This window comes from Aedes albopictus, chromosome 2, assembly GCF_035046485.1.
Source record: "Aedes albopictus strain Foshan chromosome 2, AalbF5, whole genome shotgun sequence".
Classification (NCBI taxonomy): Eukaryota; Metazoa; Arthropoda; class Insecta; order Diptera; family Culicidae; genus Aedes; species Aedes albopictus.
Window position 1 is genome coordinate 263,870,815 of NC_085137.1, and position 15,138 is coordinate 263,885,952.

The window sequence follows — 15,138 nt, forward strand, 5'->3', positions numbered from 1 at the left end:
GCTTTTCTGACAAATGCGGTAAACATGATAACAGTGTAAACAAGCAGAAAAGTTTACGCTACGGAATCATAGATGGCGCTCGTGTTCCACGTGTTTTCCACATATACAGCGGCGCCGCCTGCACCTATCCACTCGGAAACATCATGCGCAGCACGGGTGGAAAATGCCAGTCAGAAAAAAAGAAGTAAACAGCTTGAAATTTGTATGGTGGCGTAATAAATTCTCTGTTACTGTAATGAACCCGGAAGAAACGCATAGGTATAATGATTTTGTTTCTAATTTGCAACTTTTTGCCCCAGGGTACAAATCGTTGTGATGCGGAACAAGTGCAAGCCAGCGATTTGTCCATACAAGAAAAACGATTTTACTTTTAATGTGGTGGCGCCATCTCTGAGAAAAACAAGCTTTGATTTCTTACTATTGGGGGTCATCTGAAGTAGCCTATCGCAGCACTTGACTATACCTTCTGACCCAACCATTGAACCCGGACTGTATAACCGTGTCCACTGCGAGGCCAAGTTCAACAAATTTTGAGGGTGAAAATTTTAAATTTCAAAGTCAAACGATTTCGGTGACTTTACAATGAGGGAGCATTCAAATTCTTCTACAGATATTGAGTATTTTACAGCTAAGTAGACTATTTATATTCGTAGATGTCATCTAATTAAATATTATATTGTTTGTGTACCCATATTGTAAATCGATTATTTATTAATCGATTATTTGGGAACAAAAAACTTCGACACCCCTAACATCTTTTTTCGAGAAATGTCACCTTGCACGGTAAACTAAAATTGATCAAAATTCAATTATTGACTTTTTCTGACAACAGGTGGTGCTATAATCATTCGTAAACGGCGTCTCCATGTCGTTGTATGTGAAAACACGAAGTGACCTATATTGTTAATATAGTATATTTGACATAACTCTTTCGATCGGCAGATATGCATACACAGATTATCTATGCGGAAAAAAGTAGTAGTTAATTGTAGTGATATTCACAACTGAGACTGAGTGACCACATAACTAAGAAATTTCGAAGAAATTGGAATTGGATTGAAAAGTTTAAAACTTTAAAACTAGAACTCAATTAATTACTGAGATCCTTCAGAATTTCTAATAGATTTTCCGTGATGAAGAATCCTTTAAGGAATTTGTGATGCATAGACTGAAGCAATTTGCTAAATATGTCTTAAAGAATATCCCTTTTGGATTCTCTGAAGAAATTCTCAAGGGAGGAAATGTATGTTGGATTTTAAACTTAAGTTAAACCTTGCGGGAAATCCCCATCACGAATGATCTGTATACTTTACAATTGAATTCATATTAGTAGTTTAAGTTGAGAGCTCCGACAGATCAAAGGCGACGTGATCTGGTCGGTGAAATATAATTGGTGAATTGAAATGTGTTTTCGTGTTCTATGATCAGAGATGGATGGTTCATAGGAGTGGTTTACTTGGGATCCCAACATGTATATGAAATAATCTTTCAACAAATCCTTGGGGCAAAGTTTTTTAGAGAATGCAAAGAGGAGGTCATGAAAAAAATTATGGAGGAATTGATGAAAAATTCCTTGGAGGATTACCCGGAAGAATACGTGGAGGAATTTCTTATGGATTTTTTGCAGAAATTCCTGGAAGAATCCTTTGAAAATTATTGGAAAAAATCTCTAGAGGAATTCCTTGGAGGAATTACCGTAGGAATCTTTAGAATATTTTTTTGTAGGAATCATCGGAAGCTTTTCTTAAGAAATCCTTGGGGAAGTTGCTGAAGAACTCTCCAACCACAATTTCTGGAGGAACTCTAGGGGAAATCTCTATAAGAATTTTTGGAGAAATATTTGAATATTTGACTTGAGGATCGTCAGTAAAAATTCACGTAGGAATCGTTGAGAAAACTCACGGAGAGATCTCTGGAAGAACTTCTAGTGAGTTCCCTAGAAGAGCTACAAGAGAAATACTTTAATTATCTCTCGAAATATTTCCTGAAAGTACCCCGTGGCCATGCAAATTAAACAGACAACTTGTAAGACATGTACAAAACCCTGTAAACAAATGTGAACGCCGCGGTTCAATTACATATAACATTTTCCACTTGAGAGTCAAGGACTTCTCGACAACTTCGCTGATGAGTGATGATCCGAAATTCCTAGGACAGCAGAATAATGAGATTTAACATATCAAATAGCCCGTAGTAGTGAAATTGTGCATAAAATTTTACACCGTTCGAGAATTTAAAGAATCATGTACAAATTTGCTGAACATAAGTACGAACTGTGCAGGTGATCTAGATCATGATAAGAAACATTTAAAATTACCCAATATTATCACGTAATACTGTAGTTGCTTACCTCATTTTCCAGCTTCCAAAGTCATAAGTTTTCTGTACAAATTTGATGAACAATTGTGTATTTTCTAAACACAATGGCGTCATACAGCGATTAATTTATGCACAAAACACTACAAAAAAATGGATTAGTTACACATTGCATTTAAAAAAATATTACTTAGTTTGTTATAATGTTGATGTAATGATGATCAAATCACATATTCATTTATTGTAACTGACTTTGTTAGAACATTGAAATAATACAAACTAGTTTTCGTACCGATTCCAACAAATATATCTAAATATAACAAACCTTGATATAGATATCAACCGTTGATATAATTATGTTATGTTTTTGTTATGCCTTTCTGATCGGCTAGGTAGAGTAATCCGTAGATGGTGCTGATAGAGACCAATAATTGCTCGACAGACGCGATACTAGGATGAATTCAAGGAGAATACATTTTACTAAGGTGGCGCAGATAAACATTGCAAACCACTGGTTGTCTCTTCCACTCTTCTGGTGTTCTTATGCAACTAAAATAGTGACGTCACTATTTCAGTTCCATAAGAACACCAGAAGAATGGAAGAGATAACCAGTGGTTTGCAATGTTTATCTGCGCCACCTTAGTAAAATGTATTCTCCTTGGGATGAATTAGCCTGCGTGATTTGAAGTTTGACCGAACAGCTAGCAATACACCACCTCCAGAGATCCTTTCACTGCACGCTAAGAAAATGTTACTCTAAAATGAGTAAGATTCACACAAAACTGAGCTAAACTGGAACAGCTCAAAAAATGAGTAAATTGCATTTCCAGCGATATCGCTGGCCAAAGTGCAAAAATCCAAACAATTTAGGCCGTATAATATTCTTCACATCAGCAAGAATATTATACGACTTAAACTGATAAGATTTTCGCACTTGTGCCAGCGCTATCGCTAGACAAAAAATTTACTCAATTTTGAGTTGTCCCACTTTAGCTCAGTTTTGTGTGAATTTTTTGACCGTGTGTTTGAAGGCGATCTATCTTGACGATAAACATTATAGCGGTGGTCGAAAAGCTGACTTGATGACGTGCTTTCATTAAGCCAAGTTTCAGAAAATGCGTTAGAAATCACAACAGCCATCACTGAACCCGCATAATCACAAACTGCCGGGGCTCGTGGCGTAGTGGCTACATGTTTGCTTCATAAGCAGATGGTCATGGGTTCGATCCCAGCCCGGTACTTTCGTTAGTTGCTCTTTCCCCCTGAGAGCAGCTGACACTGACCCTCTTCTGAGCCCATGGCTCAAATGAACATCGGCGAACGCAACCCATAATGGACCCCCAATCGGACTGAAAACATGAACAGCCAACAGCCACACATCAACATCCTCGAGCTCATCATTCTACCATGATAGGGAAGTAAGTGAAAGCAGCGCAACGATGTAGTTCGATGTAGTACAATTAGAAATAGAATACATTTAGGCGCTGTACAAAGTGTATGTACAGCTTCCAATTAGAATCGCTCACGCAGTGCCCCAGTGGACAATAGAGCTGTAAATTAGGTTAAGTGATTGAAGAATCATAAACTGTAAATGTAAAGTTTATCATACTGTAGATGACCATAAGCTATCAGACTATCGGAGCTAACAGTAAGCTTACCATTCCATGCACATATTTGCCAGTTTGACAAATGATAGGTTACCATAAAAATCCTTCGTTTTCCCCAACAAAATTTTCGCAATCCTGTATAGAATATGGTCAATATACTATCCACTTTTTTGGACAATTCACTGCATAGCAAATGGTTGGAGAACAGTTTAACTATAAATGTGGAGGAAAAATTAACATGTATGTGTTATGATTGATTTATGGTCTTTCATGGTATTTTTAGCGTATGATATATGGTTCTACCACAAAATGTCCTATGTAAAGAAACAAAAAAATTAAACTAGCAAATACGTTTTATATAGTATAACATGAAAAAAGGGATTATCATTATAGAACACTTAGGCCACGTAAACTTCTATTCCATGCTGCAGCAAACATCGAGAGGGGCGGGATCTTCCAGAGCATAAGCACCTTACCCAAGTAACACAGAAAACATCTTTTGAAATAAGAAAAGATGTATTATAAATGGATATTAAGTGAGAATCAAAACATCTTAAGTTGAAAATATGTTTTAACTAAGCATAGCGATAACAAGCTGATAAATAACATCATCTACATTTTCGGAAGTTAATTTTACGTTTAAATTACGTGGAATATACTTGTAAGGAGTACTACGTTTTCCTTTTTAATGATATGTAATGTGAAACATCATACAAACAAAATGTATACTTGATTATTAAAACATGTTATATTTACGTCGCAAATACGTTAACAATACATTTTTTCCATGCCTAACCATTCCTTAAATTGAGATGTTACTTACTCATCACCATCAATTTATCATTTCGAAGGGATTAAATCTTAGTGCTTAAACTCAGATCCATTATTTACTGATAATAATTTGCAAAAAAAAAACAACATTCTTATAGGTATTGCGATAAAAAGTTAAGCACACATTCAGCGCACGTAGAAGGACTTGGTAGCCTGGAAAGTTGGGTAATTTTCCATCAACATTGTGACGTATACCCGTTGACCAAAATTTTACCAAGCAATTCTGAATTGAGTAAATCACTCGATGTTAGGAGTTTAATAGCAAGCAATCAGCTGCGTTTTTGCTAGAGTGCCGGTAGAGGCGCTTTTCTGACAAATGCGGTAAACATGATAACAGTGTAAACAAGCAGAAAAGTTTACGCTACGGAATCATAGATGGCGCTCGTGTTCCACGTGTTTTCCACATATACAGCGGCGCCGCCTGCACCTATCCACTCGGAAACATCATGCGCAGCACGGGTGGAAAATGCCAGTCAGAAAAAAAGAAGTAAACAGCTTGAAATTTGTATGGTGGCGTAATAAATTCTCTGTTACTGTAATGAACCCGGAAGAAACGCATAGGTATAATGATTTTGTTTCTAATTTGCAACTTTTTGCCCCAGGGTACAAATCGTTGTGATGCGGAACAAGTGCAAGCCAGCGATTTGTCCATACAAGAAAAACGATTTTACTTTTAATGTGGTGGCGCCATCTCTGAGAAAAACAAGCTTTGATTTCTTACTATTGAGCTCTTGTACTTACCTAGAGCACACTTTCTTTGTGTATTTAATTGTTGAATCATTTCCACTCACAAACCTAAAGAAAAACGTAAAAAAAATCCAAAAACTGAATCCTCAAGATTGGCAGCAGTTTGTTTGTTTTGATTTTACTATAGCTGCCATGAATATACAATGGACTACCCGCTTGGTGCACACCCACAGTTGATCAACAGGAGTAAATCAATTTTACTTTGTATGGTGAAAAGCATCTAAACTTGAATTACTTGAAATAAAAAGCTTTTACTGAAAAAATATTTGGTAGGCTTAATAGTAGTCACCATTGTGCACAACCACTACCAAATATATTTTCGAATAATGTATTCCACTTCGATAAATTTGCCTTTAGATGCTATTCGCCATACAATACTTTTGCAATTAACTTTTAGCGATTTTTCGCGCATAGAAGCTAGCGCCACATTGGTCGATGCGGAGAGTAGGAAAACAGCCGATGTAGCTAATTCATTGTGTTATATTATTGTTGAAACACATATTTATTTTATTTCTGCAAATTTTTCTAATATCAATATTTTTTGACGACACTGTATTTGAATGCCGCCATGTTGCCTTCACGTAAACTTGATAAAAAAGAATACAAAATGTAAAAACTAGCTGAATATTTACGTCATTAACCATCTGATTAAAAGCGCCCGAATTTATGGTCACTGAATACTACGATTTCACCATAAATCTGGGCTCGCATAAAAGATTTGATCATGGTACTGGGCAATGACAACATTAGTATTTATTTGATGGCTTCATAATAATAATAATGTTCGACGTGGTTCGACCATCAGCATTTCGTAAAAGAGGAGCGGAAAGACAAATCACAGACAAACAGACGTATCATTTGGAACAAAATGCGATAAAAATCATCGTCATGCAAACATAATCACCCAATGCTAATTATGCTGTAGTACGCAAACCCACTGAGTAGATGGCGGTAGTGAGCAAACGTCAAACAGGAGCAAAAGCGATGCGAGCGCCATGAGCGAGCGGTTTGCGAACTACGGAATATTTTAATAATCCGTTAAAAAGGGAAACGATGGGAAGTGAGTAGAGTGAGACGTCTGTTTGTCTGTGGACAAATTGTGTTTTTTGGACTTGAGCTGTCAGATAATATTGAATAGTTTGCATGATCACAGAAAAAAGGTTTTGGCGAGGTTATTGGATACTTCTCAAATACATAATATATGTTCTGACGATGTATTGAAAAACATCTTTTAAAACATCAAAGATGTTGTATAATCCGCCATTTTTTGCGCTTTTTCGGTGATATAAGTGTATGAATTTTGGTTTTTCGTATTCGTGACCTAACATTGGGATTTGTATGAAGCGTGTATTTTATACATTTATATAACAAAATGTGTTACTTGGGTACCCAGTTTCCACGGATTTCTCGCATCTGCTTTTTGACTGTTCTGCCGGAGGATCTGCCGATGTGCACTTCTTCTACATTCCCTGGCTGATGGTGCTGCCTAGCCCGTTCAGATCCGGTGAACCACTCATGAAGACAAAACCCGCTGGTGTCCTACCTATGCGAGCAACCGGAATGCATGACCTTGTAATGTGCCGGATCCAGAATTCCTCCAGCGTGTTTTTTTGCATTCCGAACTTTGATTTCGTGAAAGTTTCCATCTGCAACGGGCAAAAGAACACTTTGTTCGGTTACGAACTGCACTCAAAATTGCGTCCACTGGACTCAAAATCGTCGTCCACTGGAGCACATTCGAGTCCAACGCCAAACAGCATCTTCAGAAATGGTCATTTCAGCGGGGGGCAGTATGTTCGGTTACGAACTGCACTCAAAATTGCGCACAAACAACTCATCACGCAAAACCATTCATCCAATTCAAATCAAGCGAACGAGCAACAAAGCCAACACCGCAAACGGCGCCGTCAGTGTGGCAGTATAGCCGCGCCAAAACAACACAGCGTATTGCAGCAGCCCATTCAATTGTTTCTTCCGATCATGTGAAAGCATCAACAGTCCACATGTCCATATCTATTATTCGTGCTGCAGCAGGCAGCGTCATCCAAGTAGTCTTGCGCATTACTTGCCTGTTTTGCTTTGCGCTCTTCCAGGCATAGCAGCAGGTAGTGCACAGCCAAGCTGATTCAATCATACTCTGCCTGCTTATAAAAAGCAGGCCCAATTTGAATGTACATATGAGTATAGCAATAGTCGTCTCCCCAGCAGGCACGCTGCCTGTTTGGGGAAGATCAAATAAAGTCAGAGTTCGAACTGTGCAATTTATTGCCTAATTTATCACCGTTGTCGTCGTCGTCGTCCACTGGAGCACATTCGAGTCCACTGATCTCCCGAGTGATCGAACATGGTCCTTCGAACCGGATTGGGCGTCGAGAGGAATCCGCCCAACCAACCCTACGGAAAGCCCTCGCCGGAGAGTCATGGAGTGTGAAGGTGGATACGGACGTCGACAGGAATTCATCTCAGTCAAGTCAACCCATGCCCCAATGGGAATCGTAACGGATTTCATCAATCAACCCCAACGAGCTGTCAGACTGTTAGCCTGATCTTGGCATCGGTCGAGTGGTCCCGATGGCCATTCAACAACGCAAGCTATCAACCACAGACAAACAGACGTAACTCTTAGAGGAAATTCATCAAAAACTTTTGCCTGGTGTCATTTTTATGAGCACACTGCCACCTGTTGGTAGAACCGCGCGCGACACTGTCGGCCATGATGGATTTCGATTTGACGTTTTGTTGACACGCACACTGCTACACAAATTGCCTGTAATTTTCGTTTGCATCATTCAGCAACGTGTACACTGGCAAACGTCAAAGCGATCGGACACTAGCGCATCTGGTGGAACGATCACGCAAATCAAATGAAATTTGAATTGATCGTTAAATGCATGTACCAAGCCGTTTTGAAGAGTGTTACGTCTGTTTGTCTGTGTATCAACTATCAAACCATCTTCTGGGATCGGAACGGAATCGCATCACGGATTCGCATATACACTGAAGCAATCAATCGGAATCGGAAGCAATCCACGATCAAACTACCACACCACGTTTTCTCAATCGGATCAACTACCAAGCCATCGTCATCGTGCATCAAGCAAGTCGATCGTTATCACCGTCGTGACGCTAGCGGTTTCTATCGTAGATCAACCACGCCACATTCTTCGAGGTTTCTGCACAGGGCAGATCAACCACCATTCGCTTCATTCGTGTTCGGGTCAAGGTTTCTACGATGGATCAACTGACCTAGTAAGCCCGGTTTCTGAATGCAGATCAACCGGAGAGAAATGATAATCCTGTCGGCAAGATCAATCATCGATTCAAGCCACTCAACCATGTAGTCGGCTGGCGGTTTTCTTCGTGGATCAACCAATGCCATTCGAGGTTTCTGCAACGGGCAGATCAACCACCATTCCTAGCGCCGTGCTTGGGCAGACGGTTTCCACGGAGGATCAACCCAACCAGCATACCTGGTTTCTGCGGACAGATCAATCGAGGCACCAACCAATCCACCTCTTCACCTTCAGCGTGTCAAAGAACAACATCATCATCTTCTGAAATGGTCATTCCAGCGCACAGTGGTCCACGAATCAGATTTACGAGGAAAGATGCATGCAGCGCCTTCATATGATATTTTAGACAAATATGGTCTTCTACAAAGTTGTTCCTAAAAATAAGGCCATTTTTTCAATATACATGAAAATTAGGGTGGTCCATATTTTCAAAGAAATTGGTAACCAAACTTTTTTATTTGCAAGAATAACTGTATACATTCTTCGGGAAAGTTGTAGATCTATCAATTTTGAGCAAGTTTGCTGAAGACACTTTTTATGTAGCTTTAAAATTGACCGATCTAGAGGTATTTTTCTGAATAAGCTTAGGGTGGTTCAAGAAAAACCGGTTTTCTGGCGTTCACTTTTTCAGTTTCGATTTTTCATCAAAGTCGCCCAAGAAACACTTGTAGAGCATTTGAAGACGCGTCGTTTCGTGCGCTGAGATGATCGTTATCTCTTTTGGTTCATAAGTTATAGGCATTTTTCGTAAAAAAATCATAGTTTTTTAAAAAGGTGTTGAGACGGGTTGGGGCAAACATAAAAAATATCTTTTGCCCGCATTCAAAAGAAGAAATGTTGTTATAAAACATATCAATAAATTAGAGGGGTGTTATTTTTGTAACCCAAGTGAAAAATACTTGAAAAGTGCCTATTTTTTCTAGAAAATCATCAATATCTTTTGAACGGAATGACGTAGCAACATTTTCAGCGCACGAAAATGCGCGTTTTTGGAAGCTCTAAAGTGGTTCTAAGGCGACTTTAACGAGAAATTTGAAACAAAAAAGATAAAGCAATAAAACGATTTGTTCTAGCGTCACCCTATGAAAACTATGGGAAAATGCTCCAAATTTGGTCAAAACAGTTTAAACCCTTTATCTTTTTTGTTTCAAATTTCTTATCAAAGTTGTATAAGAACCAGTTTTAGAGCTTTGAAAAACGCACATTTTCGTGCGCTGAAAATGTTGCTACGTCGTTCCGTTCAAAAGATATTGATGATTTTCTAGAAAAAATAGGCACTTTTCAAGTATTTTTCACTTGAGTTACAAAAATAACACCCCTCTAATTTTTTGATATGTTTTATAACAACATTTCTTCTTTTGAATGCGGGCAAAAGATATTTTTTATGTTTGCCCCAACCCGTCTTAACACCTTTCAAAAATACTATGATTTTTTATGAAAAATGCCTATAACTTTTGAACCAAAAAAGATAACGGTCATCTCAGCGCACGAAACGACGCGTCTTCAAATGCTCTACAAGTGTTTCTTGGGCGACTTTGATGAAAAATCGAAACTGAAAAAGTTAACGCCAGAAAACCGGTTTTTCTTGAACCACCCTAAGCTTATTCAGAAAAATGCCTCTAGATCGGTCAATTTTTAAGCTACATAAAAAGTGTCTTCGGCAAACTTCCTCAAAATTGATAGATCTACAACTTTCCCGAAGAATGTATACAGTTATTCTTGCAAATAAAAAAGTTTGACTACCAATTTCATTGAAAATATGGACCACCCTAATTTCCATGTATATTGAAAAAAGGGCCTTATTTTTAGGAACAACTTTGTAGAAGACCATATTTGTCTAAAAAATCATTTGAAGGCGCTGCATGCATCTTTCCTCATAAATCTGGTTCGTGGACCATTGTGCAGCGGGGGCAGTATGTTCGGTGATGAACTGCTCTCCAAAATACCCACAATGTTTCACCACCTCGAAGCCATTCATTCTACTCAAGCCTAGCAAAACCAGCACCACAAACAGCGCCTACAGTGGCTGTGTGAGCCGTACCAAAGCAGCACAGAAAGCAAGACGCAAACGGCGTTCACACTGGCTGTGTGGATCGTACAGTAGCAATGCAGCAAACCATTCACTCATTGTTCCATTCCATCCTTCTCTACGAAGCACCAACAGCCAGTCGGTATTCTTCTTGCTGCAATAGGCAGCGCAATGATAGCAACCCAGCGCACTGTTTGCTTGTTCTGCTTTGCGCCTTTCATGCAAAGCAGTGCGCTGCGCACGTCACTACCTAGCAATAGTATTTGTCCGTACTCGCTTGCATGTATAAAAGCAGCAAGCCCAACTCTGTTTGTACATAGTTGTATAGCAATAGTCAGCTCCCCAGCAGGCACGCTGCCTGCTTGGGGAGAAGCAAATAAAATTCAAACAGTTCAAACCGTTCTCGTTGTGATTTTACCACCGTTGTCGTCGTCGTCGTCCACTGGAGCACAATCGAGTCTGCTGATCTCCCCGAGTGATCGAACACACTTGAATAACAAAAAAAAACAAAATGTTTCAGAAATGCTTACCTACGATTCCATTCTCTTCGAAGACACGGCGGGGAGTTTTTTGACCAGCTTGTCGGCCTTGGGCGCTGGAATATGTTGCCGGGGAAGATCCGCAAAATGACGAAGATCCGCAATTCCGAGGAATAAAAAAAATACAAGCACTGCTGGCAGCGAACGCGTTGCATTTTCGTTGTTTACAAATACAAATGTGCCAAACTGTATGCCATTGACCAATCCAAATGCCTGTGTGGTAGTGGTTTGTGTTCAGATTTCCCGTGTTAATCTATCTGTAAGAACTTTGTAAACATCTTTTGTTCTCACGTATATGGATAGGCTTGCAGTAGGTTTCATGAGACATTTTTTGGACAACTCAATACTGTTGAAAAAACGTGATACACAGTGTGATGTGTAGGTGCTAGTGGGTTGCGCAAACACAAAAACTTACCATCTGATAGAAGGTGGTGATACATTGTCACCATTTCATGCAAGTTCGCATTCCATACCATTTAACAAATTATGGATGCTTTAGTATACTTAGTATACTGTCGTTATTTGACATAGATCATTCTTACTGTTATCATTCTCATGCTCCATATTGTTTAACACAAAATTAGCCATGAAATATAGAGTCATCTTAACAGATAGAGGTAATTAATTGTTTGGACTGTATGGCATAATGTATTTTTCTATGCGGGAAGGCTTGCTGAAAATTAGCGAGAGGGTTGTTAATACCCCCAACGTTTTGGTAATACAGCAGCAAATTGGAATCGACTGTTGTAGCGTCATGGCAGTTGACAGCGTGTTCTTCTACGATAGCACGGCTGGTATGACTGTAATCCGGAAGTGGTTGAACAGACACTGGAGGAAGTGCTAGGTTGTCGTTCTGGGTCATGCCGCTAGAATATGCACTAACATCAGGCAGAGCATTTGTCGAAGCTTTACTGTACTTGCCTGCTAGGACGGGTTGAAAGACCCTCCCACCTACCGTATATTCTCAATTTAGTTGAACATCGGAGTTTTCGACTAGCGAAGTTGGATTTTTCTCCAAATCCATGCGTCGGACCTAACTTCGGAAGTGGTGCGCTGTATAGTAAACCTGGTCCGCTTTACAGCGTACCACTTCCGAAGTTAGGCCCAACGCACGGATTTGGAGAAAAATCCAACTTCGCTAGTCGAAAACTCCGGGATTCAACTGCATGGACAATACACAGGACCGGGTTGGCTGCAAGACGCTGTCAGGAGTAGCTTCCATTTGACTTGCAGGCGTGCATTTCGGAGACTTGACAAACGGTGATGGTGAACATAATGAAGGCGGTAAAGCTGGCGGATGCTCGATGAATAGCTGGAAATAGCTGAAGTTACCGGAGGGAAAATGTTCTTATTGCACATATACTTGCCTGCCGGGATGACTGCAGATCGCTGGCAGGAATGGCTCGACTGTGGCGAAAGGATTGGGGTCCTCCATAAGAGCTGCAGGCGTGCATCCCGGTTATTTGACAAACGTTGAAAGACTTGCTTGGTTATAATATTCGGCTGCTAGAAGTTGAACCTTTTACCGGACGGAAAATGTTTGTATTGCATGTAGACTAGTAATCCTACATTATAGAGATGTGCGGAAGCGGCCATTGTAAGCCAATCGAGCAGAGAGAACTGTCAAAGTGTGATCCAAATGAACATGTTTATCGTTTGTAGGAATGCGTTGTTTGAACGGTATTGCAATCGACAATAAACCACAGAGAACAGACATCCAAGTCCAGTTTCGAAACTGTGTAAGGAATTTAACGGCCATTTGAAATCGGCAATACAAGTGGCAATACCGTGGCGCTGCAATCGGTTAATTTCTCATACTAATTAAATTCATCACTTGAAATGTTTCAATTGACCACTGACTGTAGCAATATGGTGTTTGGCGGCGTTAGTGGTGTCATCGTATATCGGTTTGTAACCTTATTCAAGTGAAGATTCAAATCCTTACACAACTTTCTGATTGAAATTTGTTCTAGCCTGGGTGTCTGTTCTCTGTGAATAAACGCATTACAAATATTTATTTTTATAATAGAGTTAATAAACTATAGAAGACGAATATCGATGGTGTTCCCTTTGTTCTCGCTCGGGAACATGTCGGGTATCTATCTGTCAAACTGCATACTTGTTCGCTTTGACACTTATATCCCTGCCTATCTCCGCCAGCAAGAGATGTTGCGGCGGCGACGCCAGCGACATTCTTCCTCTACAGTTTATTAGCTCTATTATTTTTATTATCGAGAATTTGATGGCATGTAAATTTAGTAAGAGATAATATTTAATTGATTCTGCTTTCGAAAGCGTATGCCTTGGCGTATGCTCATGAAGAAACTTTTGTCGCTGCTCTTCTCGAAAAACTTGATACTGGTATCATATCACTGAATGGTCGCACGGTTCACTTTCAATTGTCTGACGTGACTAAGGGAACTAATACAGAGGATTGTGTACAGTAGAGTATTGGTTTAATACAACAAAACAAAAAAAAAAAAAAACCGAAAAGAGGCAAAGACCCAATACATTGCGGTAGAACGAATGGTCCCCGAAAGGGTGACACAGATTCACCCAGAGCCACGCTTGTGGTAGCAGCAAAAACCAATACTCCACTGCACACATTCCCAAGTTTAAGGTTCCCAAGCAGAGATCATCAGATGGAGAGGATCGCAGAGAAATGATATCTCTGGAGTCTTCACCGAACACGGCAGCCGAACCCAGATCCCCGTGTGTATTTCAAGCGAGCAACACGTCCACTCCTCGCGCGCCGGGAAATAGAATTCCGAAAAGAATAAAATCGAGTGCTAAGAACACGTGATCCCCATCGACCGCGTGCTTAGTAGCAACCCCGTTGACCAGTACTTTTCCCGCACGAAGATCATCGTAAGACAGCCGGTTCGACCGGTAACCGCAAGTAATCCGAAGTGTAGCCGGTAGCCAAGCGCCCAAGTAGACGGTCAGTGTGAAGGCCAAAAAGTTTCGGGAACATTCGAAGCGTTGTTCCAAAGTGTCTCGGGTTGGACCCGGCGGAACGACGGGCCGTTATTCGATCGACGTAATCACGAACTGGCCAAAGTTATCGCGAGCGACAATCCCCACCGTACCTAGTCCGAGTTGTAGTCGGTAGTCAGGCTACCCCAGTGTTCGATTAGCACAGAAATTTCGAGAACAATCAAGCGTTGTTCCAATGTGTCTCGGGGTGGGCCCGGTGGAACGACCGGCCATTGTTCAATCGGGCGATCACTAGTTGGTCAGAGTTAAGTGCAATTAACAGTAGTGGGTGAATTACTGACGCAGTGCGGGGTTCCAAAGTGTCTCGGGGTGGGCACGGCGGAATAGTGTGACAGTGGATCAAAGAATTCCACGTACCGACCAATGATGAAGAAAAGGGGAAGCTACCTCGTGTGGTCGACAGTTTGTGGGTGGGAAAGGTGACAGAGTGCCGAAGAGTATGCCACGGCTTTGCAGTACAGCGACACAGAAGAGCGCTCAACAGAAGAACGGGTTCGGTGCAGCCAGAACGACTGGAGCGTGGCCTCCAACAGTGAAATGCTTCAGTGACGCGGGTGGCCCCAACGAACAGCATGTGCACGAAGAATTACTTGATGTGAGGGGGGAAAAGGGCGACGTTAATAAAATGATAATTGATTAAAAAGGTAATCGAACAGTTATCAGTCAGTTAGAGAGGGAAGGGCTTTATTTTAGGTACGACCCACAACATAGGAAGAGCCGCCGGTGATTACCAAATTATAATATCCTTTTTGAATTTCAAGGTATCCGGTAACAAACT

The 15,138-nt window shown here is 40.5% G+C and overlaps 1 long non-coding RNA gene across 2 annotated transcripts; it reads right to left on the reverse strand.

Annotated features, from left to right (window-relative positions):
* Positions 1-6,717: 6,717 nt before the first annotated feature.
* Positions 6,718-15,091, reverse strand: LOC134287100 (uncharacterized). 2 transcript variants are annotated; one of them, XR_009997022.1, is made up of 3 exons: positions 11,779-15,091; positions 11,355-11,709; positions 6,718-7,148 (listed from the first exon to the last, which is right to left on the reverse strand). It is a non-coding gene; the product is annotated as an uncharacterized LOC134287100 (long non-coding RNA). The 2 variants fall into 2 exon arrangements; XR_009997021.1 differs by having other exon boundaries at positions 11,355-15,091.
* Positions 15,092-15,138: the final 47 nt, after the last annotated feature.